This window comes from Apodemus sylvaticus, chromosome 4 (genome assembly GCF_947179515.1).
Source record: "Apodemus sylvaticus chromosome 4, mApoSyl1.1, whole genome shotgun sequence".
In the NCBI taxonomy this organism is placed as follows: Eukaryota; Metazoa; Chordata; class Mammalia; order Rodentia; family Muridae; genus Apodemus; species Apodemus sylvaticus.
In genome coordinates, this window is record NC_067475.1 from 147,970,811 (window position 1) to 147,994,343 (window position 23,533).

Sequence of the window (23,533 nt, forward strand, 5' to 3'; positions counted from 1 at the left end):
GTCTCAAGGGTGTGACAAATCATACTCTTTTCTGAAGGGTCTTATTCAGCACTCACTGTGTGACTCACCGTCTATTTTTTCCTTGTCACTTGAAGTGATAGAATGTACCACTGAGAGATGAGTGGACAAGACACAACTAACATCTGTCTCCAGTGATTTCCAACCTACAAACTCTGGTAGATGAAAATCACACGGTCCTTTCCAATGAGTTACATGTAAACTTTTTTTTTCTTTTTTTCAAAGTTCAGTTTCCTTTAATGACCCCCATGTCCCTTGAAGGGTAGGTACAGATAGCTAGGTGACTGGCAAGACATATTCACTTGAAGATCTTGCCTTGATTGATGGCTTTGCCCACCTGCTGGAAGGCCCCCTCCTGGGAAAAGTACTCTCCAACCAGGGTCTGGGTCTCTTCGCTATCAGGATCCAGTTTCTGCCATGTATACAACTCGTATAGTCCACCTGCCTATCTGGATTCAACAGAATGGCAAACTCTTGGCCTCGGAAGACCCAAACGCCAGAAATGGGGCTGTGTAAGGTTGGTTCCAAAGAGGGTAACACTAGCACAATCATCCTTCCTCAGTTTGTTCAGTCGCTGAAACATTTCAGTGATGAGGTTACAACCCAAGAAGGTCTGGGTGAGCTCTTCAGGAAAGCAATACTCAGCATACCACAGGGGCTGAGTCAAAGCCATCCTTGTCAAAGTGCTCCCAAAAGTATGGCAGTGCCACAGAGAGAGTGTCCTCATTGGAGTATTTACACTTAAATTCATCCAACACAAAGGTAGTCTTGGGCAGGTGAGCAAAAGGACCCTTGGCCTTGGGCTCAGTGGCCAATGCCTTCTTATACTCTACTCATTCATCTCTTCTTCAGGAGCTGGGGCAGCTGCCTCCTCCCCCCCCACACACCCCCACCCCCGGTTCAGCCTGGGGCTTCTGTTTCTATTCTGGTGAAGCCTGTTGTTTCCTTTTTAATCTTTTTAAGCTGGCTCTCTGAAAACTTCTTAGCATCAAACTGTGCCATCTTCTCACACAGCTTCACCTCCCCCAAGATAACTCTGATCTGGGGTTAGCTGATGCAGTAAGCAACCATTGGTTGGTATTGGGGAAGGCCTGGCTAAGAGAAGGCTCTCAGACCTGTTTATTCAGCCACAACAGGGTACAGACAACTGTGATATCAGCCAGTATCACTAGCTCACCCACAAGAAAAGTGTGTGTCTTCAAGTGAGTGTCCAGCAGCCCCAGGATTGGCTTCACCTCCTCTTTGGCATTTTCAGTGGCCTGTTTGTCATGGCGCATAGTGCCCAAGGTGGGGAACACCCAGGTGCTAGCTGGAGGAACAGATGTCATTGTCAGCACAGCTCACCCACTGTACCATCTGAGTTGCCACCGTTGGTTTCTGTGCAAATGTCCTGTCTGCTTGCCGCGTTCACCGCCGCTGCGGGGATGCAGTGGAGCCGTGGGCCACAATGAGATACACCAGGCCGAACAGTTCCACGTGGGGCTTTATTTAAGATAGGGAATGGATAGCAGAGCGGAAGGAAGGAGAAAAAGAGAGAAGAGAAAAAGAGAACGGGAAGAAGCGCTATCCGGTTATATACTGGTGGTGACATAATTACAGGTAAAGGTAGGCTATGGAATTCTGGGTGAACGGCAGCTGTTGCCTTGGCAACAGACCTATACATTATCTTAATTGTTGCTTGTATGGAGTCACAAGCTTTGCAGGCCTCGGGTACCTATAGCCACCTCTGGTGCACTTCTTGGAAACTCCTCATTGTTTAAATAATGGGCAATGGCATTGCTCTCAAACACACAGAATCAAACTTCCCATGTAATGTTGAACTTCTGATCCTCCAGCCTTTCCCTTCTGAGTTCTGAGATTGCTGACTTTGGCCACAGCACTGTGTGTGGTGCTGAGGATGGAATCCAGGGATTTGTGTGTGCTAATCAAGTGCTCTACCAACTAATCCCTTAAGGCTAGCCTTTGTGTTTGAAACAATTGTTCCTTTAATAAGTTATACAACCCTTGAATTACCCTTAGCCATTTCTTATTCTTCTTTTCTTCCTCTTTGTTTCTTTTTAATTTTTTTCTTTCCTCTATTTTTTAAAGACAGTTAACAGTTAGTTGTCATCATGTGAGTGCAGGTCAACTCCTAAATTGAGATTAGCTTGTTGAATTAGTGCTGGGACTGAGCTTTTAAATAAAATGTTGCTTAATGGGATACCAGGAACAAACTAAAAAAGATACAAGCTTTTCTTACTGATCTCAGTTTTATCCCCTAGTGTCTCCCACTAAAAGAAGGTCATGAGGCCACATTACCCCGCACTGTGGGGCCAGAATTGGGTTGTGCTGTTCCAGATTGTTCCCCTGAGTAAACTGAGTTACATGCAAGCCAGTCTCATCACTGAAGGCTGCACTAGAGCTTCGTGTACCTTTTTAAAAGGCAGTAGGTGCCACATAGCCTTTCAAAGTGCTAACAGCCTGCTTCCTACAGCCATATGGGATGGCAGGCCACGTGGAACAGAGCAGACCAGATCCAGGTGGAGCAGGGCAGACCGGGGGTGTGTGGGAACCGGTGAAGGCAAGTTCTGTTCATGTGGAAGACAAACCCAGCCCAAAGAGATTCCCATCACATGTTTTCTTTCCTTTGCCTGTGTTGATACATTGCTTTCTGAAAGCAGCCGGAGATTTAATGGGCGTTTTCATAGAGTGAGTTCCTGACCCCTCCCAGCTCAACACTAGGGAGCTTTAAGCAGCATGGAAAATGAACACAAACAGGAATGTGTTGGGAAGATACAGTAGGGAAGCCTTCTGTGGCTTCCTGTGCCAGTACAAATGCCTGCTTAATTAGAAAAATCAATCTTGGCTGTCCAGGTGACAGATAGGAAGCCTCTGTTGGAGGTGAGAAAGAGAGTCCAGTCATGGGGAGATAATTTTTTCCCATTACTAAAAGGCGGCCTAATGTACGTCTCTAAGCAGTTTGGCATGAAGAACTTGTTAAAAACCCACCACATTCCTCCTCTCATTAATTGAATCTTGGTGAAGTGGGGGAGGGAGAATAGTGGAGCTTGCAGTTAAAAAAACAAAACAAAACAAAAAAAATTCTCTAAAGATACCCAAGTTCTGAGAGATGATTTAATAACGGTTATCAAAGGAATGGCAGTGTTTTGATAAGGAACAGAATGGAAGCTTTCTGTCCACATTTAGAGAACCCTAGCTTGAGTGGTTTTGCCTTGCTAGAGAAAATGATTGAGGATGCTGACGCATCTGCTCTCTGTGACAGTCTGAAGGGCTAGGATTCTCTCTGGATGGATAAGAAAGCAGCAGCTCACAGGGCTGGTGCACGGCTGGCTCTCTCTTTCTCCCGCCTCTTCCTCCCACCCCCACTTCCCCCATGAGGGGTTTGTGAGGACAACCTTGGATGTCCTTCCTCAGGTGCCTTCCACGTTTGCTTGCAATAGATAGGAGCGCTAATTTGTCTAATACTTTTCCAAGGTTCAATGAGCTGGGTCTCCACCTTCTGCTGTCTCTCCTTTCACCTTTCACTGCTGAGGTTAAAAATGAACGGACGGACGCCCTACACCATTTTTATACGGTTTTCTTTTTTCTTTTTCTTGCTTTTTTTTTGTTGTTGTTTTGTTTTTGTTTTTGTTTTTTGTTTTGTTTTGTTTTTGAGACAAGGTTTCTCTGTGTAGCCCTAGCTGTCCTGGAACTCACTCTGTAGACCAAGCTGGCCTCGAACTCAGAAATCCGCCTGCCTCTGCCTCCCAAGTGCTGGGATTACAGGCATGCGCCACCACCGCCCGGCTATACGGTTTTCTTATAAGGGTTCTGGGGATTTGATTTGTCTATTGAATTTGGGATTTCCGAGCTGATCACAGCTGTACGTATTGGAGTAAAGTTGTCTCTCCCCCAAGACTCTCCATGTCCCAGTCACCTCATGGCTTCTTTAAAGGAAGCTATGGTGCAGCTGCACCAGCTGTGTTCTTTCCTATTACAATGTGGGTTTCTGTAGCAGCCTTGGATCCCTCGAGGTTCCCAGCTCACAGCAGTGTGGAGCCGCACTTTCTGCTTCCGGTCTGTTTCGCCTCCTCCAGTGGGAAAGGTAAAGCATCTGTTTTAGCTGCAGCTCCACCTCTGTTCTCTTGGTTCTATTTTTATTTATTTATTTATTTATTTATTTATTTGACCTCTATAATCCTGCCTTTGTAGCTTTTTCTCTCAGGGTGGTTTCTACTGAGGTTTCTTTCTGGGAGAAAATGCCCCTAATAAAATGCCTAACGCAAAACGATACTTTGAAGGAATTTAGGAGACAGGCAGACCAGTGGTTCCTAAAAGTCTGCCCTCATTGCTTAGAAGGTCTTTGCTTGGATTTTTTCTTTTTTCTTTCCCCTCAGTATCTCAGTTATTCATTGTGATTCCAGACCTTCCCCAACCTACACTAGCCCAATATCCTTGAGCTAACAAAAAGTTCTCTGGTTTCAGTGAAATCTTGCTAGCTAGTCATCACATGGATATTCACATGTGGATTCTGTCTGTGGTACTGAATCATTTCCGAAGAGCCCATAGCTGAGGTGGAGCTCATTCATGAAGTGAAGCCTGTGTTCCTTATCCTTGATTTTAGGAGGCCAACAGAGTACAGTCAGGAGAGGTAGCTGGATACTGGGGAATGGTTGGCTAGATTACGAAGAGAGTCTTAAGGTGGCCCTTTTCTCAATTTTTTCAGCTTAAGGCATTTATTTATTTATTTATTTATTTATTTATTTGATGAAACAGGTTTTAAAACAAATTGTTGAAGCCAGACCCAGAGAAGACAGCAGCCTTTGAATATATCCATCAAGGGGAGGTAGAGGTATAGAAAATGTCTGGCTCTCAAAGGATCCATGCATTGTATAGGGGCCCCTTTTCCAGGACACCCTTGTGCTACCTGTGATCTTCTGGACGAGGGCTAAAGGTCAGTGAGATGGTTTAAATGGAAAAGACAGAATGACAAAGAATGACCAGTCATGGAGATTGTCTAGGAAACACTGTGTGTGTTTAAAAGGTAAAATTCCAAGAAGAACACAACTCTGTGTGAGCACTCTGACTTTTATCATTGCTTTTGTGGATGGAGGCAAGGGTTTGGGGAAAGTATGATGTTTCCTAAGCCAATATCAAAACTATATTTCCTTAGGATCCCTGAGTAATCACTTGATGGCTCTTTCTGATGAAAGAAAATCCGACACTAATCCTGTATAGGAAATATTTGCTAATATCTTTGAAGCTGGCACGTGATCCTTTTGTTAAACTGGAATTCTCTCTATCTGTGTCTCTCACACTTCTGTGTGTGTACCATATATTGCAATCATGTACTACACACACACATACACACACACACACACACACACACACACACGCAAGACAGATAAGTACTTCCAGATAATATTCATCAGTTTTCTGTTTACACCTTAGTTGTAGCTTAACAATAGACTTTTGTTGAATTAAGTAATTCCAGGTAACAATTGTAAATTTAAAGATTCAGACAACTTTTGAGAATTTTGTGTCTTGAAACTTTGGTTGATATCACACTGAAGAATGTAGGTTAATCCTGAATAAGAAAATGAGGGTTAAATAGTCCACAGCATCACCCATCTACCCAAACCATAGTCCTTCCCGTCACCAAGTCAGTTTATACTTCTTTTGTGTCTGATTTGTAAGATCACAAGAATGGCTCACGAGCATGTCGTAGGCTAAGTAGAGTTATAGATGACATATAATTTTATGTTTATTTCTTCAGTTACTCTATCCTTAACACCAATAAATGTAATAGCCCAGATGACTCTGCACCGTCTTATAGATAAGCAGATATATTAGTAATCTATCATCTATTTGTCTGCCTGTCTATCTGTCTAGATATAATTATAAGCAGAGGAGTATTAGTGACATATTCAATGCCATACAGCAATATTGGTAGGGTTTGATTTACCATTACTGGGTTTGGAAGCCCCCTTTTCATTTATACTATGCCACACCAAGTTTCTTAGTTACCTACTCTTTTGGCAAATTGAGTATAAGAAATACAGTCACTCATAGGGTCCAATAGATTCATAAATAGCTACAGCTGACAGATTTCACTGTGGATAGATGGAAGTTTGGACTAGGGTGAGCTCCATTTTCAGTGTCTCTTTTGTCCATATTTGGGTATGCTTAGCATGGGTGAGATGGGAGGACTCATTTGGTTTCATTTGAATCTTAATTATTCTTTTGCTTCATTTTAAAATTTGTTTTTATTTGTGTGTGTGTGTGTGTGTGTGTATATACACTTGAGTGTATGAATACATAGAGGTCCACAAAGGTCATCAGCTTAACATAGGTACTTGGAACTGTATGTGTGTCCTCTAGAAGACCAAGGCATGATCTTAACCTCTGATCTGTCTCTCTAAGCCCCAGTCCTTAATATTTTATAGTAGTTTACTGAAATAAAATATAAAGTATGCTTATTAATCTTTTCCGTAAAAAATATTGCCACAAAGGGGTTGGAATGTAGGTTGAAGAGAAAGGTGCTTTGAATCTTTACCAACTCTCAGGATTTATGCCATGGCCAGTACAACTTAACTTATCTGGGGATCAGATAAAGGGCTGATGAATGAGTTATGTTTTAGGCTTGAACTAAATTTATTTTCCCTAATGCTCTTATATCTACTCAGTTAATCACTTTTTATTTCATATTCTTATTTGTTTTGAGGAAATGTGACACATATTTTTCACTTTTATTCATACTTAACTCATCAAAATACTTTTTGGCAGTCTGAACGTCTACCCCAGAAGATTGTTAGACTGTTGAGGTGCTTTTGATAAACTTTAGTTCTATATCTGGGAAATAATGCTATGTTTAGAGAAAGACATAGCTCTCAAAAAATTCCAGGTCAGTTCATAGCTCCACTTATGAAGGCTACAAGTGTCTGAGTTCAGAAGGCTTGTGGATAAGTCAGCTTACCAAACGTTCCAGAGAGAGATTGGTAGAGAGAGGCTGCTGGACTCCCTGAACAGCAGGCTTTAATGTCTGCTATATAGCCATACTGAGCTTCTTGCAGACAATTCTGATCAGTAAAATCTATAGTGATATGAAAAAAACAAAAAACCTTCTGCTAGCTCTAAAACATAACAGAACTCTCAAGAGTAGACTACAAAAAATTAATAGTAAAAAATAATTGATCGTATTGAAAATATGTCAAGAATTATATGTATGTAAATATGTAAAATATTGACATATGAAATATATTTTAAGTATATTTCATATAAACAAATATTTTTGTCAGCAAAAGAAATATGAGAAACATGAGGAAACATGATACATATAGATATACACAAGTATGGGATATAAAACATCAAGCTTTGAGAACATTCATATGTAAAATGAGATATAATTTTTAGGTTAGCAACTTGGAAAATGCATTTACGATAAGAAATTATACCAAAGAGTTTTGTATAACCTCTTAGGTAATATATAAGCTTGAATGATTTAAATGCAATTTATAATGATAGTCAACATTAAGACTTTTGACATAATAATTTCATTTCTAGGAATGCATCCAAAGTTGTGAATAGAGCGCTGTGTGCAAAGGTATTTATTACATTACTCTTTTAAACAGTGAATATAAAAAAATAAATTAGGGTATAATCCATGGAATGTTGTCCAGTAACATTATTTACCAAGTTTGATGTAATAGGAAATGATACTGATATAAATGAGGGGGAAAAGAAAAAAAAACCCAAAGATTATATTATGATTACAAGTTTTCAAAAAAGATTTATTTATTTATTTTAATGTATATGAGTACACTGTCACTCTCTTCAGACACTTTGGAAAATGGCATTGGATTGCATTACTGATGGTTGTGATCTACCATGTGGTTGCTGGGAATTGAAATTAGGACCTCTGGAAGAACAGTTAGTGTTCTTAACCACTGAGCCATCTCTGCAGCTCCTGTAAATTTTTAAGAATGATGCAAAACATGAAAATGCACAAAGAAAAAAAATTATGAGAAATAAGTTTTTACTGCTTTCTGACACAAATGTATATAATTTTGAGTTTCTTATTTATGTTTCTGTATTTAAAAATATTATAATCATAAAGCAATAGCTTTTGTATAGTAATAGAAATCTTTGAATATGGAGTAGGCAGAACTAATACAGTCCTTACAAACAGAACTAGGGCTATTGTAGACCAAATATAACTAAACTTTCTGGCAGTATATAATTCAGCCATCTTTGAAAATAGTCTGATATGGAATTTACCAGCCTGGCTGAGCATGAAAGTGTTAACCAGACATAAGGTGACTCACTCTGTTTTGTAAATTTACTAATGCTGATACATAATATCAGAAAACTTTTCTGATGGCTAACTGTGATCTGGTTAGGACCTGTTCAGATACTTCAGATACTTGGAAGTTAAAAGGACTTTTTGAGCAGCCAGTTATCATCAACGAAACAACTTTTCAAAAAGGACTCTGCCTGAGAGGTTAGTCTTGATTGTTTTTTTTTTCTTTTATTTTTTATTCGATATATTTATTTACATTTCAAATGATTTCCCCTTTGCTAGTCCCCCACTCCCCGAAAGTCCCAGAAGCCCCGTTCCCTCCCCCTGTTCGCTCACCCACCCCTTCCCACTTCCCTGTTCTGGTTTTTTCCTATACTGCTTCACTGAGTCTTTCCAGAACCAGGGGCCACTCCTCCGTTCTTGTACCTCATTTGATATGTGGATTATGTTTTGGGTATTCTAGTTTTCCAGGCTAATATCCACTTATTAGTGAGTGCATACCATGACTGATCTTTTGAGACTGGGTTACCTCACTTAGTATGATGTTCTCTAGCTCCATCCATTTGCCTAAGAATTTCATGAATTCATTGTTTCTAATGGCTGAATAGCACTCCATTGTGTAGATATACCACATTTTTTGCATCCACTCTTCTGTTGAGGGATACCTGGGTTCTTTCCAGCATCTGGCAATTATAAATAGGGCTGCTATGAACATAGTAGAGCATGTATCCTTATTACATGGTGGGGAGTCCTCTGGGTATATGCCCAGGAGTGGTATAGCAGGATCTTCTGGAAGTGAGGTGCCCAGTTTTCAGAGGAACCGCCAGACTGATTTCCAGAGTGGTTGTACCAATTTGCAACCCCACCAGCAGTGGAGGAGTGTTCCTCTTTCTCCACACCCTCTCCAACACCTGCTGTCTCCTGAATTTTTAATCTTAGCCATTCTGACTGGTGTAAGGTGAAATCTCAGGGTTGTTTTGATTTGCATTTCCCTAATGACTAATGAAGTTGAGCATTTTTTAAGATGCTTCTCCACCATCCGAATTTCTTCAGGTGAGAATTCTTTGTTTAACCCTGTACCCCATTTTTTAGTAGGGTTATTTGGTTTTCTGGGGTCTAACTTCTTGATTTCTTTGTATATATTATATATTAGCCCTCTATCTGATGTAGGGGCGGTGAAGATCTTTTCTCAATTTGTTGGTTGCCGATTTGTCCTTTTGATGGTGTCCTTTGCCTTACAGAAACTGTAATTTTATGAGGTCCCATTTGTCAATTCTTGATCTTAGAGCTTACACTATTGCTGATCTGTTCAGAAACTTTCCCCCTGTACCGATGTCCTCAAGGGTCTTCCCCAGTTTCTTTTCTATTAGCTTTAGAGTGTCTGGCTTTATGTGGAGGTCCTTGATCCATTTGGAGTTGAGCTTAGTACAAGGAGACAAGGATGGATCAATTTGCATTCTTCTGCATGCTGACCTCCAGTTGAACCAGCACCATTTGTTGAAAAGGCTATCTTTTTTCCATTGGATGTTTTCAGCCCCTTTGTCAAGGATCAAGTGGCCATAGGTGTGTGGGTTCATTTCTGGATCTTCAATCCTGTTCCATTGATCCGCCTGCCTGTCACTGTACCAATACCATGCAGTTTTTAACACTATTGCTCTGTAGTATTGCTTGTGGTCAGGATTGTTTTAACTTACCTGCCTCCTTGGGAAGAAGCAGGTGGATGTACTGCATCAACTGTGGTTGGGAAGTTGGAGGTCTATTACAAAATAGTCTTAATGGAAGAGGCAGCCTTATGTGTAGGTTGAATTTTAACTCTTCCTTTAGTGTCAGGCACAGAGTAGAGCTAGCTAAGATGAAGATGTGTGCTGTAGGCTAAGGGAAAGGACAACTCAGAAGGAGTCAGAACTGTGAGGTTTGGTGTAGGCTCTCCTGAGCTGAGGTCTGATCTTCTCTTCTTATATTACTGCTCCTGATTTTTAGAATAGGAATATTGATTCTGTGTTGATATATATTGGAAGCAGATAACTTGATTTTTTTTTAAAAACAGGGCTCCATAGTTATGATATTGTCTTGAGTTTCAGAGGAAAAGTACAATGATAGTCAAAAGAACTTAATATCTCAAGGTAGAAGGAAGAACTCTGAGAATAAAGGAACCGTGAAGACAGAGAGTGTCTTCAAATGGACCCAGAGAAGTATGAAGACCTTGATCTTCAAAACAATAATTACTGCAGAACAATAAATCATTGAGTAAATACAAATTGCTTGCTAGTTCATAAAGATGGAAGGAATAGTTACATTAGAAAAATCAGTCATCTCCATCTGAAGCAAGGGTGGTAATAACTAAACTGAGAAATATCTATGGATGAATATTAAGTGGGTGAAGATGTGAGTAGATATTTACATAATATGAGAGAAGTAATTCTCAAAACGTATTTGTGTGTTAAGAACAAAATGAGCTCAACATCTGGAAAGGTCTGTCAGGTACTATCTTATCCCAATTGCAAACCTAACTCCAAGGAAACCAGACAAAAAGCAGCTGTCAGGGCTGGGAAGATTCAAAAACCTTCCTGAAAAGATGGCAGTTCAATCCCAATGTAACTCAGTCTGGGGACAGACTGCAGATAAATGGCCCCTTAGTTTCAAAATGTCAAGGTCATGATGGTTAAAAAAGATCAGAGGAAGCATTTCGGGAGACTAAGACACTGTTGGCCAACATATTTTCTGTGAAGTAATTGGTGCAGCCCCAATGCAGTCTGAGGGCAAGTGGTGATGATGTGCCAGTGTTAATATTCTGTTTTGATAGTTTCATTGTGGCTGTGCAAAATGATATTCCTGTTCAAAAGAAATTCACACTAAACTGTCAGAGGAGTTGTAAGACAGCACATACATAAATTACTCTGAAATTGCTAGGAATGATTTGATTCTACATCACACTTTCAATTTTTCCTCTAAGCTTGAAATTTCTAACTGAAAATTAGTTAGGGGCTGAAGACATGGTTAAGTGGTTACTTGAGAGGACTTGATATTGACTGGATGTATGTTAGATGGCTCATATCCACTCATAACTTTACACATGAGTGCTTGCATGCACACATGCACACACACACACACACACATCATCATCATCATCATCATTATCATCATCAGTTCTTCCAATCACCTTAGAGATCTATGATCATCACTCTAGCCCCTGCGCAATGCCTTGCACAGTAGAAGCTGAATAATATCTTTGAAATAAGTGGATGGATAAGAGGATTATTTCTCAGTAACATATACCACTATGCCTAATAATTATTATACATTTTTCTTAAATAATTTAATCTCTGGTATAGATATTATGCTAAAGCAACAGAGAGTGATCTTGTTAGAATAGATGAAAGCTAATCAATATTTAGTGTGAATTGTTAGTCAGCAACCAGGCTGCTATCACACACACACACACACACACACACACACACACACACACGAAACACACACATTAAATCTTAAAAATGATCTATGTATTTTTTATTAATTTTTTCTCTCATATATTATTCCTGACTGCAGTTTCCCCTCCCTCCTCTTCCAATTCCCACTCTGAGCAACTCCTTCCCATCCATTCCCTCCCCTTTATCCTTCAGAAGATGGCAGGTTTCCTAGGAATATCAACCAAACATGGCATTCCAAATTGCAATATGACTAGGTACCTCTCTCATTTTAAATATGAAAATGTAATGTAGAAAAATATAGATAAGAATTAACCTGCCCACCAAAATTCTATCATAGATATGGGAGGTGCTTAAAAGGCTCCCCTACTCCCGGCAGCTCTGGACATGTAATGAATGCTGAGAGAGGGGAGTTATAGTCCTCTGTAGTGTATCCACTGCACGTTCTAGTCATAAATGCTTGTGCCAACAAAAGACTTGGACATAGGAAGGGAGGTTTCCTAGAATAATAACGGTTGAGTGGGAGGGGGAAGGGTCATGATAGAGGAGGGCAGTGTGATCAACATATGTTATATATGTATGACATTGTGACAAGGTAGAGATTAAAAAAGAAAAGAGCTGGTTCATGCTTTCAAAAGGTTAGGAGCAGGATAGAAGGCTTTCTAGTTAAGAACACACATTGGTATTGCAAAGTACCTAGGTTGGCATCCCAGAACCCACCTGATGGCTTACAGCTTTCTATAAGTCCAGTTCAAGGGTACTTGATGCTCTAATCTGGCCTCAATGGGCCTCTTACATGTATACTTACATACATGTAAGCACAATACTCATAGTCATCCAATAAATACAAATATTTTTAAGGGCTAGAGTAGAAAGGCTAAGACATTGAAGATGATGTAATCAGAAGAACGGGGGATGGGGGCAGGGAGGAGGCATGTGGCTCAGGTTACTCACAGGGGTTCTGGAGCGAAATGTCCATGTACCAATGGTGGTTCTTCTGTCAGTGTCAGCAAGGAGGTTTCAGAGTGGTGGTGAACATCTTACTGTAGTCGCTCTCATTCTTGCAAGGGAATATAGTCAAAGTTTGAACTGCAAGCTTTGCAGAACAAATGGGTAGGGGTAGATGACTCTAGTTATTATCAGCTATTGGTTATTTTAGTGAGACAGCTACATCTAAATTGTGGCTTTGGTAGTTATTTGACCTTGAAAGAATTTTAATTTGTTTTCCTGAGAGCCAGGTTTTCCATTTAAACTAGAAAAATCAAAAAACTGTCTTAGTAGCCATTGACTAATGCGATGGTTGTGAGAAGTAGCTGAGGTGATAAAAAATGCTTGGCAGTGTGTGTGTGTGTGTATGTGTGTGTGTGTGAGCTTCAGCAGTGGAGCTTGTCAGCTGGGCATATCATGCCATCTACTCACAAGCCTGGCATGGAGTGACTCCATGTTGAAGGCCTGCCTGAGCTGTACAGAATGAATTTAGATAGATTCTAATCAATCTAGTGAGACTCTATCTCAAAACAAAAATTTAAAAGATATTTGAGATAGAACTCAATGGTAAGGTACTTATCTTTCTTATGAAGGCCTAGGTTGAACTCATTATATAAAAAAAAAATGTTAGTTACAACTACATACATACAAGTCAAACATAATGCAAGCTACAGAGAAAATAAAAAGCATAGGGTAATTCTGAGGAAAAGCAAAAAGTTCTCAAATGGAAGTGGGGGCATGTACCAGGCTGAACAATTTTCCAGAATGGATAGGAGGTTGTTACTCCCACATAAGGATTGGGAGGCAGATTTATCACAAAGCAGCCGGCTTCACTCTTGCTCCTGACTCCTAGATGCTTTTAGACCATTCTTAGGCCCTAAGTCATACCCTGTAAAGCCTTCATATGTTTACACCAACTTTAAAACTTCTCTGTGTATGGTATTTGATTGGCAGGCAAAAGGAGGTTTTTTTAACTCAGGCTCGCATTTGTAAAAGGTCAAATTCTTGCTTGGCTTCCAAACTCCAGCCTAGAGTTAGAGATTTAAGAAAATATTATTTGCACATGATTAACAAATAGTTGCGCGTTATTCCCGCTACCCACTGGCCAACTTACCCAGCATTGACACTAATGTCCGTATGTGTTTTGAAACCCAGAGTCTGAGTTTCTTTTCTTGCAACTGTGATAAAATACTCTAAAAAAAGCAACTTAAGGGAGAAAGGATTTCTTTTGGTTTATAGTTCAAGATGTACTGTCCATCATGATAGAAAAATCAAGGCAGCAGGAGCTTGAAGCTGCTGGCAATATATTCACAAGAGAAGAATGAGTGCATGTTGCTGCTGACACCTCTTTCTATAGCCTAGATTCCACTCAGGAAATGGTCTTACTCACAACTATGATGGGTTTTCTTACATTAATTAACACAATCAAGATAAACTTCACAGGCATGAGACTTCCATCTCAGGTAATTATAGATTTTATCACGTTTGATAATTAACACACCCAGTATTTGGAATATTCTAAATATTAAAGCAGAAAATGTTTGAAATATGTAGTCAGGGTCCAGTATGGGGAAAGTCCTTCAGATTATGAGAAATGTAAAACTACAAGTAGCTAATATGCTTTGAGTCAGTCTTCATAGTCAGCTTGCAAATTCTCTCGTTGATAAGAACATAAAACTATCAAGGTACCTCTGTGAGAAGCCAGGCAGTGGCTAGCTACTCAATGATGTCTGACAGTATAAAGATGAACTAAGATTATTTAACTTGAAAGGTTCTGAATTCTTTCAATCTGGATAGGAAAAAACCAAAATAAAAGCTTTTCAACAGTGACAAACAAAAATTCTACCAACATTTTCAATCATGAAGTCTGTAATTATAATTTTTTAGACTAGAAATATGCAGAATTGTAAAAAGAAACTGGATAAAAAACTAAGAACATCTAGGTAAATGTAGAAGAAATTGTGTAAGATCCAGCAGTTGTCAAATAAAACATTCTTGTATATTTTATGATGTTTGTAGTATTTATTTCTGAGAAGTAGCTGGTTTATTGAAATTTTCCTATTTATAAATAAATATTTACTTTTGCATCTTGTATTTAATTAACTTCATCATTGTTTTGAGCAAATATATAACAAGAAACAAATTAAGGAATAAGGATTTATTTTGCAGCATGGTTTGAGGATATAGTTCAATGGTGGATGAGATCACGGGTGCTAGGCTGGCCCTACTGCATCTGTGGCTAGAAAGTAGGAAGAAAGTTGAATTCTGGCTTTCTTCTTCTTCTTCTTCTTCTTCTTCTTCTTCTTCTTCTTCTTCTTCTTCTTCTTCTTCTTCTTCTTCTTCTTCTTCTTCTTCTTCTTCTTTTTCTTCTTCTTCTTCTGTGTAGAGAGATCTCAGCCTACAGAATGATGCTTCCCACAGCACCACCTTAGTTCCTCCTTAGTTCAAACATTTTGGAAACACCCTCACAGACATTCCCAGAAGCCTGTCTCCTAGGTGATTCCAAACACCATCAGTTTGAATAACTGATGTACATCTCATTTATTAGTCTACATCTTTGAACTCTTTATTTTAAAAACTGCCAAAAGAAATCAACAACAATAAAAATCAGCCTCAAGCCCACAAAATGTGGACCCTCTCTGATGTTGCTAAAGTCGTAGTACCTCTTGCTAATGGTTGACCTGGGCCTGAAGAGAAACAGCTAAAATACCATGTTTGTGCAAGGAAACATATGGAATAGTTCATGATCAATGACTTTTAGGATAGAGGTCTATGAATTTTAGATCTGGGTTAAATGCTAAAGAAAACATTTGTTGTAATGGGCAGAGAGATACTGTGTGTTAGATAAGGGTGAGAATGGAGAAGAGACAGTGATTGACTTCCAAAGAAAGCAGTGGGGAAGGGGGGCATTAAGAGTGGGTCTTAGGTTAACATGTATATGTATGTGGAGGGGATTATTTCTGTGACTTTCCTGCTCTTGTTCACAAAAAAAGGTCAAAGTGTAACCTCAAGATTGGAGGTTTCAAAGTCTAAGCTGGTTACTAATGACTCCTTTCCTAAGCAGAACTGTTGAGACCGTGATGTATCTGCTTTCATGAGAACCCAGTCTTTCTACTGGCCTTAGTCTCTGTATGCAGGAGCTCTGCTGCAAACTTGTCTGTAAGTATGGTGGGATTTGGTTAGAAATAGAAAGAGAAATAGACTCTTACTACAGTGTCTTGAATAAGTAGTCAGTTAATCTACTCTAAACTCTCAGGCAGGTACGCTTATGCTTCTTGTCACCCACCAAAATGGTCTAGATTCCAGAAACACACACACACACACACACACACACAGAGAGAGAGAGAGAGAGAGAGAGAGAGAGAGAGAGAGAGAGAGAGAGAGAGAAGAGAGACAGAGACAGAGACAGAGACTTCTATGTTAATATGCCTAAAACAGCAAATGGCTGAGCACTTCTCAACCTCTGCATTGCAAGCATTTCCCCTCTGATATTCCTGAATTATTACTTTCTAAAATCTACATTTTATCTCTGCTACATGAGACCCAGTCAAGGTAAAGGGAGTGGCCCCTGGGGCCACTCTTCCCTGATTTTCCATTTTTGTATGTTTTCTCTCCTGTAACATTCGGACTTGATGTTTCTGCCCCTGTGGCAGGGCAATTCTAAAAGCTCGTTCTTGTTGTCCCTTGCCCAGGAAATTGAAAGTCCTGCCTCTGTCTCCCTGCCTAATGTTTAGAGCCAACGGGGAGAGTAGACACTCAGTGTCTTACAGGCAGATGTGAAGATTCCTGTGGGATTTTTGGAGCTGAATTAACACAAACAGCATCAGATCCAATCCAGAACATTGCCTGAGAACGCTACAAGACTAATAATGTATGTCGATGAGGAGATCAGTGAGATGGGAACTTAAGCTATTGCTTAAGAAAAGAAACTAAGATTCTGTTTCATGGATTTATTCTACCCAAGAGTTAAGGTGCCATACAAGAAGGCATGCACTAATAAAGTGAGATGTAGTACATTAGTAGAAACACCAAGACTATAAATACAGTCATATGCAAAGGAGAAGAATTTCAGGGTGACCTGTTAGTAAATGTGAGTAAATGAAGGGTTAATATGTGAAAAACATCTGGTGTTATTTGGTATGTGAGTTCAAGGACAGGGAAGCTGTTAATATGTTTGGTATGCTATAACAAGAGCTACAAGCTTGCCATAAATTGTAGGACAATCTGTTTCTCTCACATATGAGAGACTGAAAAGTCTAGGATCAAGGCCTGGGAAGATTCAGTGTCAATTTCAGGGACACCTGCTTCAGAGAGAGACCTTCTAACTGGGATCTCATATGGCAGGGAGGAATAAGGTGGCTTTCTAAGGTCACTTCAAAGTGACAGACTTGCACTCTTTATCCAAACATCACTAAAAGCTCTTACTTTCTAAAACTATCATTTCAGGGATAGGATTTCAAAATTTAAATTTGGGGGACATAAATACTCAGAAAGTAATAGAAGGGGTTGTAGTCAGCTAGTATCACCACATAAAGCAAAACTCTGTGTGGATATTTGTGTGTACGCTTATGTGTGTGTGTTTGCATGTATATAGGCCAGAAGCCAACTCCATGTATAGTTTCTTAGGTGCCATCTACCTTGTTTTTGGAGACAGGGTCTCTCACTGCCTGGGATTTGCTAAGTGGGATAGGCTGGCTGGCTAATGAGTTCCAGGGATCTTCCCTGGTCTCTGCCTTCTCAATGCTGAGATTATAAGTCTACAAACTTTTTGAGCATTTAGATTTGATTTGCTTTATTTGATATGTATGTGTGTGCCTGAGGGTATTTACGTTTATTATGTGTATGTGTGCAGTGAACTTGGGTGGTGGTGTTGGGGACAAAATTGGGCATTGGGTCACCTGGAATTGGAGGTAAAGATAAGTGAATGTATAGGGAATGGGACCAGGGTGCTTCACAAAAGCAGTGAGCACTCTTGACCACTTTTTCTAGTCCCCATTCTGGACTTTTTCTTACTTGCATTCTGGGGATCAAACTCAGGTCCTCATGCTTGTGCAGTATGCTTGTTAATTTTTGTCAACTTGATACCAACGAATCACCTGGAAAATGATTCTCAATAGAAGAATTGTCTCTGTCAGATGGGTTTTTCTTCATGTCTGTGCGACAATTTTTGATTAATGATTGGTGGACTGGAGCCGAAATCCAACTGTGGACAGAGCCATCCTTTGGCAAATGGGCTTGGGCTATATAGCAAAGCAAACTGAGCAAGTCATAAAAAGCATTTCAGTAAGCCGAATTCCCCCATGGCCTCTGTTTTAGTTCCCACTTCCTGGTTACTTCCTGACCTCTCTCCATGGTGGACAAAATGAAATAAACCCTTTCCTCCCGTAAGTTGCTTTTGATCAGCTTGTCACAGCTACAGAAAAACAGATTGGGAACACACAGAGAGCACTTTACAGTACACGGAGTCATCTCTCCAGCCCACAGCAAAGCTTCTTAAAGTATTGAGCCTCTTCACAAGATGATTGCTATGCATTCCTCTTCAGAGTTGACACTTAGAGCCAGCCAGGGAACCTCCTTGAGCTGACTGATGAGATGGATTTGGACTGGCCTCTGCTGTGCCCAGAGGGACATCATTCCAATGTTTACATGAGAGTGTCTGTTCCAAACCTTGTTGTTTATACCACGAAATGTTCCAAACATACCTCACAATAATAAAAGCTTGTCAAAAGTTTTTCTCTGTTTCTCTGTTGCTTCCACCTTTGAAGTGTTACTGCAAATCAGAAACTCCAAATTTCTGAGGCAGAAATGGATCATCTGCAAATGGAGAGAGAGGTGGCAATGGAGTCAGCCACGTGACTATTTTTATCTAAGATGGTGCTGAAGCAATCATTCTGCCTGTAAAGGAAAGTCACGTGTTATATTGTAGAATGGCATGGCAGAAGTGTTGGCATGTATCAGCAGAGACAAATAGACAAGTTTTGTCTGACAGACAGGTCTCTCTCCGTCACTGCAGGCAGCCTCTGTCCCTGTGCTCTAAGCAGTGGGTCTGAGCTGTGCACAGGGTGGCTCAGCTGCTCCATGTTGTACTTAGGGATCCCTTCTACTGCTAAACCCAGTTTAGAGCTGGTGTGGGCCAGAACTGAAGGAAATCAGAGATTAGAAATAAAAGTTTCTCAGAGAGTAAAAATTTAAGAGTGCCCACTAGAGCAAATAGGTGGCAGCAGTGGAGGTGGGTGGGGCCTCCAGTGTGTGAGGGTATAGGGGTGTGGAGGCAGAGAGAACTAACTCTGAAGTGAGGTCTAGAGAGGACTGTTAAAAGTCAAAAGGGCAGGGAGCCAGGGACTGAGAACAAAGGAATAAAATGGTTGGGAGTGAAGGTAGGGAAAAGCCTACATAGAAATCTTTCCATTTTTCAGATTGCTGGTATAAGACCCTCAGTCAGTGGTACTTGCTTGGAGATTCCTGCAATGAGACACGGAGATGCAGAGCAATGCAAAAGCAAGAGGGTTATTTTTTGGCATGTGGGGGTCAACTTCAGTCAGTCCCCTCTAGGCAAGAGATGAGAAGGCAACCCCAGATGGCCATTGCAAGCAGTTTTTATACTTTTCAGGGGCACAGGTTACATCAACAACATTACAGTTCAAACTTATTGGCTAAGCATACTGAACTTTAAATCTATTGACTTGCAAGGACGACACACATTGAAACTCTACCTGGAACTTTCCAGAGGGAGATGGAAGGAGGGGGAGGGGAAAGGGGAGAGAAAGGGAAGGGAGCCAGAGAGTCAGAGAGAGAAAAGGGTCAGAGAAAGCAAGGAGGGGCCAAATAGTCCCTCTTATAGCAAGCTAGGCCTACCTGGCTGTTGCCAGGTAACTGTTGAGTGGAGCCTAGAAGGAATGCCAACAGTGATATCAAGGATGCCATCCAGTAATGATGCAGTTGATGCCTACTCCATTCATGGAGAAGTTAGCGTAAGACAGGGCTAGTTTGAGACAATGCAATGGGGAAACATAGAAATCTTGCCTTTCCTGTCTGGGTTAGAGAAGTTGCCCATTTAATTCAGCTGAGTGGACTTGAACCCAATGTTCTCCTGCATAGCTAAGTGTGTCTTATTGATCAAGTAAGGTGTTGGGTGCCACCTCGACGAGTATTAAAAGTTTCCAGGGAGCCACAGTCCTATATCAGGTAAGTGTTCAGATAACTAAAGCTCTTGGTGAATATGAGAAGTGTCTACAGGGAACAATGAGACATCACTAACTAGAATGTAGTTCTTCTCACGACCCAGACTGCCTTGCAAACAAATGGACTGCCTTTACCTTACAATTGACATAAGAATCTCCAGGGCAACCCTGGAGATTAATTATGAGTTCAATGGGAAGCTTGTGATGCAAATATGGGGTGACCTAGTAACATTCCTGCTCAGGTCTATGAATACCACGTTCTGGACAAGAGCGTATAGATTTGTTTGTTTCCAGATCCCTCTCAGACTCCTGGGCACCTCCTATAAGATCTTGTGTTGATGTCTTCATCTCTACAGATAATAATTTACTCTCTAATTATCACATCTGTATCTTAGAAGAGCTAATTAGAAAGATTTTGATAGCTTGGGAATTTCCTGTCAGAAGCAGTACAGAGCACACAGCCCGGGTATGTGGCTGTGGGGGATGATGGATCTAGCCACATGCTCATCCCTCTGTCCCGAGTAATGACAGGTCTCATGGCTCTTCACAGTGGCCCCACACACACTGCACTTCCCTAACCACCTTAACCACCACTCTTCCACACACACTCAGCATTTCCATGTAAATGACATTGTCTAGATACAAAACCTCTGAGGGAAAGGCTGTGCTTTTAGCTAATTCCTCACTTCCATAATATTAGTTCAGCCTGACACACATCATTCCTCTGCCCAATTGTGCCTCTCACTTAACACTTGCATAGCATTATAATGCTTAGTTCAGGACCGGAGCTTCCTGCCTAAGAGCTCTGCATGGGGCCTGAGCTAGGCAGGGGTGCTGGTGGGGGTATTTCCAACTAAATAAAAGACATTCACTTCATAGACCCTGGGACATCTGTAGCTTGCTATTCTCACAACTGATGAGAATAGGTAGGTTTTTTCATTCCCACTGTTCTCTTAGAGTTAAATTGCAGACTCAGTCAGAAGGAGGGTGGAGCAGATTTTTCCCTAGTATTCCTTGAAGTCTTAAAACAGAAGCTGCTGCCAGTTTCTCTTCACTTACTGTCTGTCCAGGTATCCGCCTAGAAACTGGAGCAGAGGAGCAAAGGAGGTGGAGGGAATAGGATGTGAATAAATGAGTCTCCTAGTTGTTACACGTGGCTTTGAAGAAGAGGTCAGTTACAAAATGGCACTATGTAGAACATGTAGTTTCTGAAACAATAAAAAAAAAAAAAAAAACAGTTTGGAGCTCAGCACATCCTGTGTATTTCCAACATAATAAATGACACTCACTTCAAAGACCCTGGGACATCTGTAACTTGCTATTCTCACAAACGGTGAAAAGCTGTCAGTCGTACCTGAGTGGCAACACATTTTTCAAGCAGGAATTCCAGTAAGCATGAGACAGGCTCTGAGAAACAGGCTGGGTCAGTCTTCCAAGAACTCCGTAGTCTTTAGCACTGTTCTGGCTTTCAACTGTGGACAATATTTTTATGAAGCTAACTTATAAAAAAAACATTTGCTGATCTCTCTCCTGGCAGGAGTACAGAAATATGATAATTGTTATGAATGGTGTCTCAGAGCTGGGCTTATCAAAGATTCCACTCTGAGATCCGCAGAGAATTTCCCACGTGACTGTTGTTTTTCTTTCGCTTCTACAGAATTTATCAATGTCTTGGGTCATTATTTGCCTTATCACAACAGCATGCACTCATGAATATGCATCAGCTAAAATCCTGCAATTTTACGTGTTAATTTGCTCATGTCTTTAGGTATTTATAGCAATTAAATAAGACCTTGATAAATTTAGAGGAAATTGAAAAGGCTTTGATACTATAACTGCCTTTGCTTTTGGATGGCAGAATCTGAGATAAATTATGTTTTACATAACTTAATTTGTTGATTGGTTTATCACATTACATATTTCCCCCTTTTGTTATAGTTCTTCTTCAACAGTGAATAGTCTCCTGTTTGTTTCTTTGGTGACCTTCTGCTGTTCATTTTAGCTTTTGAATAAAACTAATAGTTTTCTTGGCTAATGTGAAGTTGTCTGTTCTGTTGCTTTATTTTTTTATTTACTTATACTTATTTTTACTTTTAATTTTTTTTGTGTGTTTTTGTGTGTGTTTGTATGTGTGTGGGGGTCTGTGTGTATGTGTATATATAGATAGGTATGTGTATATGAGTATAGTTTCCCAGAGAAGCCAGAGGAGAGTATGTTATCACCCTGGAGCTGGAATTATGGGCACAGGTGAATCACCTGACCTGTACTGGGAACTAAATTCACATCTTCTGTAAGATCAGTGCATGTGCCAAACTACTGCTGAGCCATACTGTGTGTGTGTTGTCCATGTTCCTGCATTTCACATGTGAAGTTATGTATACATGTGGAGTCCAGCTGTTCAATGTTGAAGTCAGACATCTTCCTCAATGTTAACCTAATGTTAATGTGTTCCCCCCAACTCCTGAGACAGTGTCTTTCACTGAGTCTGGATATAACTGATTCAAAAAGGCTGGCCAGCAGGACCCAGGGATGCTCTACTATGTCTGCAGTGCTGGGATTACAGAAGGACTGCACTATGCTGAGGTTGGTTTTTTTTTTTTGTTTTTTTTTTAATCTTGGCACTGAGGCTTGGAACACAGGTCCTCATGCATTCCTGACAATCATTTATTGCCCGAGCCTCTGTAAGCGTACCTGCTGTGAGCTAAGGTGGATCAAGTCCTGTCTTAGCCCTACCAGGTTAGAGATTCCCAGGTAGGGAGTGACTGTCAAGCTTTCTGAGGGTATCAGTGCATGGTCTCTCTGACAGCCTTCCAGAGCACAGTGGGAGTGATTCCAACAGGCACTGTTCTACAGGTACAGAGTGCTAAGACTGTGACGAAGAGAAGAGTTTAAAGAACATGTGTCATCCTGAGAGTTGGCATGTCCCAGGGTGAATACAAAACCAAACGGGCCAACAGAAAATAGGGCACAAAAAGTGGGGGCAGCATGGTCACAATTACATGTGGAAGAATAAGCAATCCAAAATGTAGATCTGCAGCAGCATGGCCACCTCAACTCAAAAATCTAGTGAACAAAGAGTAATTTACACATTTAGTAAATATGTGTACTACACTATCTGGGCCATCTTGAGCTAAGTATCTATCTGTCAATCTACCTACTTCCCTATTAACTAATTAATATGAAATTTCCATTTAACATGGAAACCTGTATTCTATTTTGAAACTCTCAGTGTATATATATTGTAGGAAGACAGTGGTTAGTGCCTCTTGATGAAAAGAAACTGCTATATGACAATAAAACTGATTGAGGATCCACTCTAGAGAGGCAGGCACAAAGCAGGCTGGTGGTGGTGGTGGTAGTGGTGGTGGTGGTGGTGGTGGTGGTGGTGGTGTGTGTATGTGTGTGTTTTGGAGGAGGATAGGGAGGAAAGAAAGAGAGAGTTTGAGTGTTGTTTACTTATTCTCATGATCTCTCATTACTTTGCACCTGGGAGGGCTTTACTGTTTTGATTTTCAAGAAGATATTACAGTTACTCTATATCAGAGATTATCTGCTGATATGTCACCCAAACTATTAAAAGTGAATGTGCCTGAGAGATGCTAACCTAATCACAAGGAATATTTGGCGCTCTGATGACTTGACCC

At 40.5% G+C, this 23,533-nt stretch overlaps 1 pseudogene; it reads right to left on the reverse strand.

The window, feature by feature from the left end:
• Positions 1-316: 316 nt before the first annotated feature.
• On the reverse strand, positions 317-1,808 carry LOC127682412 (elongation factor 1-gamma-like; annotated as a pseudogene).
• Positions 1,809-23,533: the final 21,725 nt, after the last annotated feature.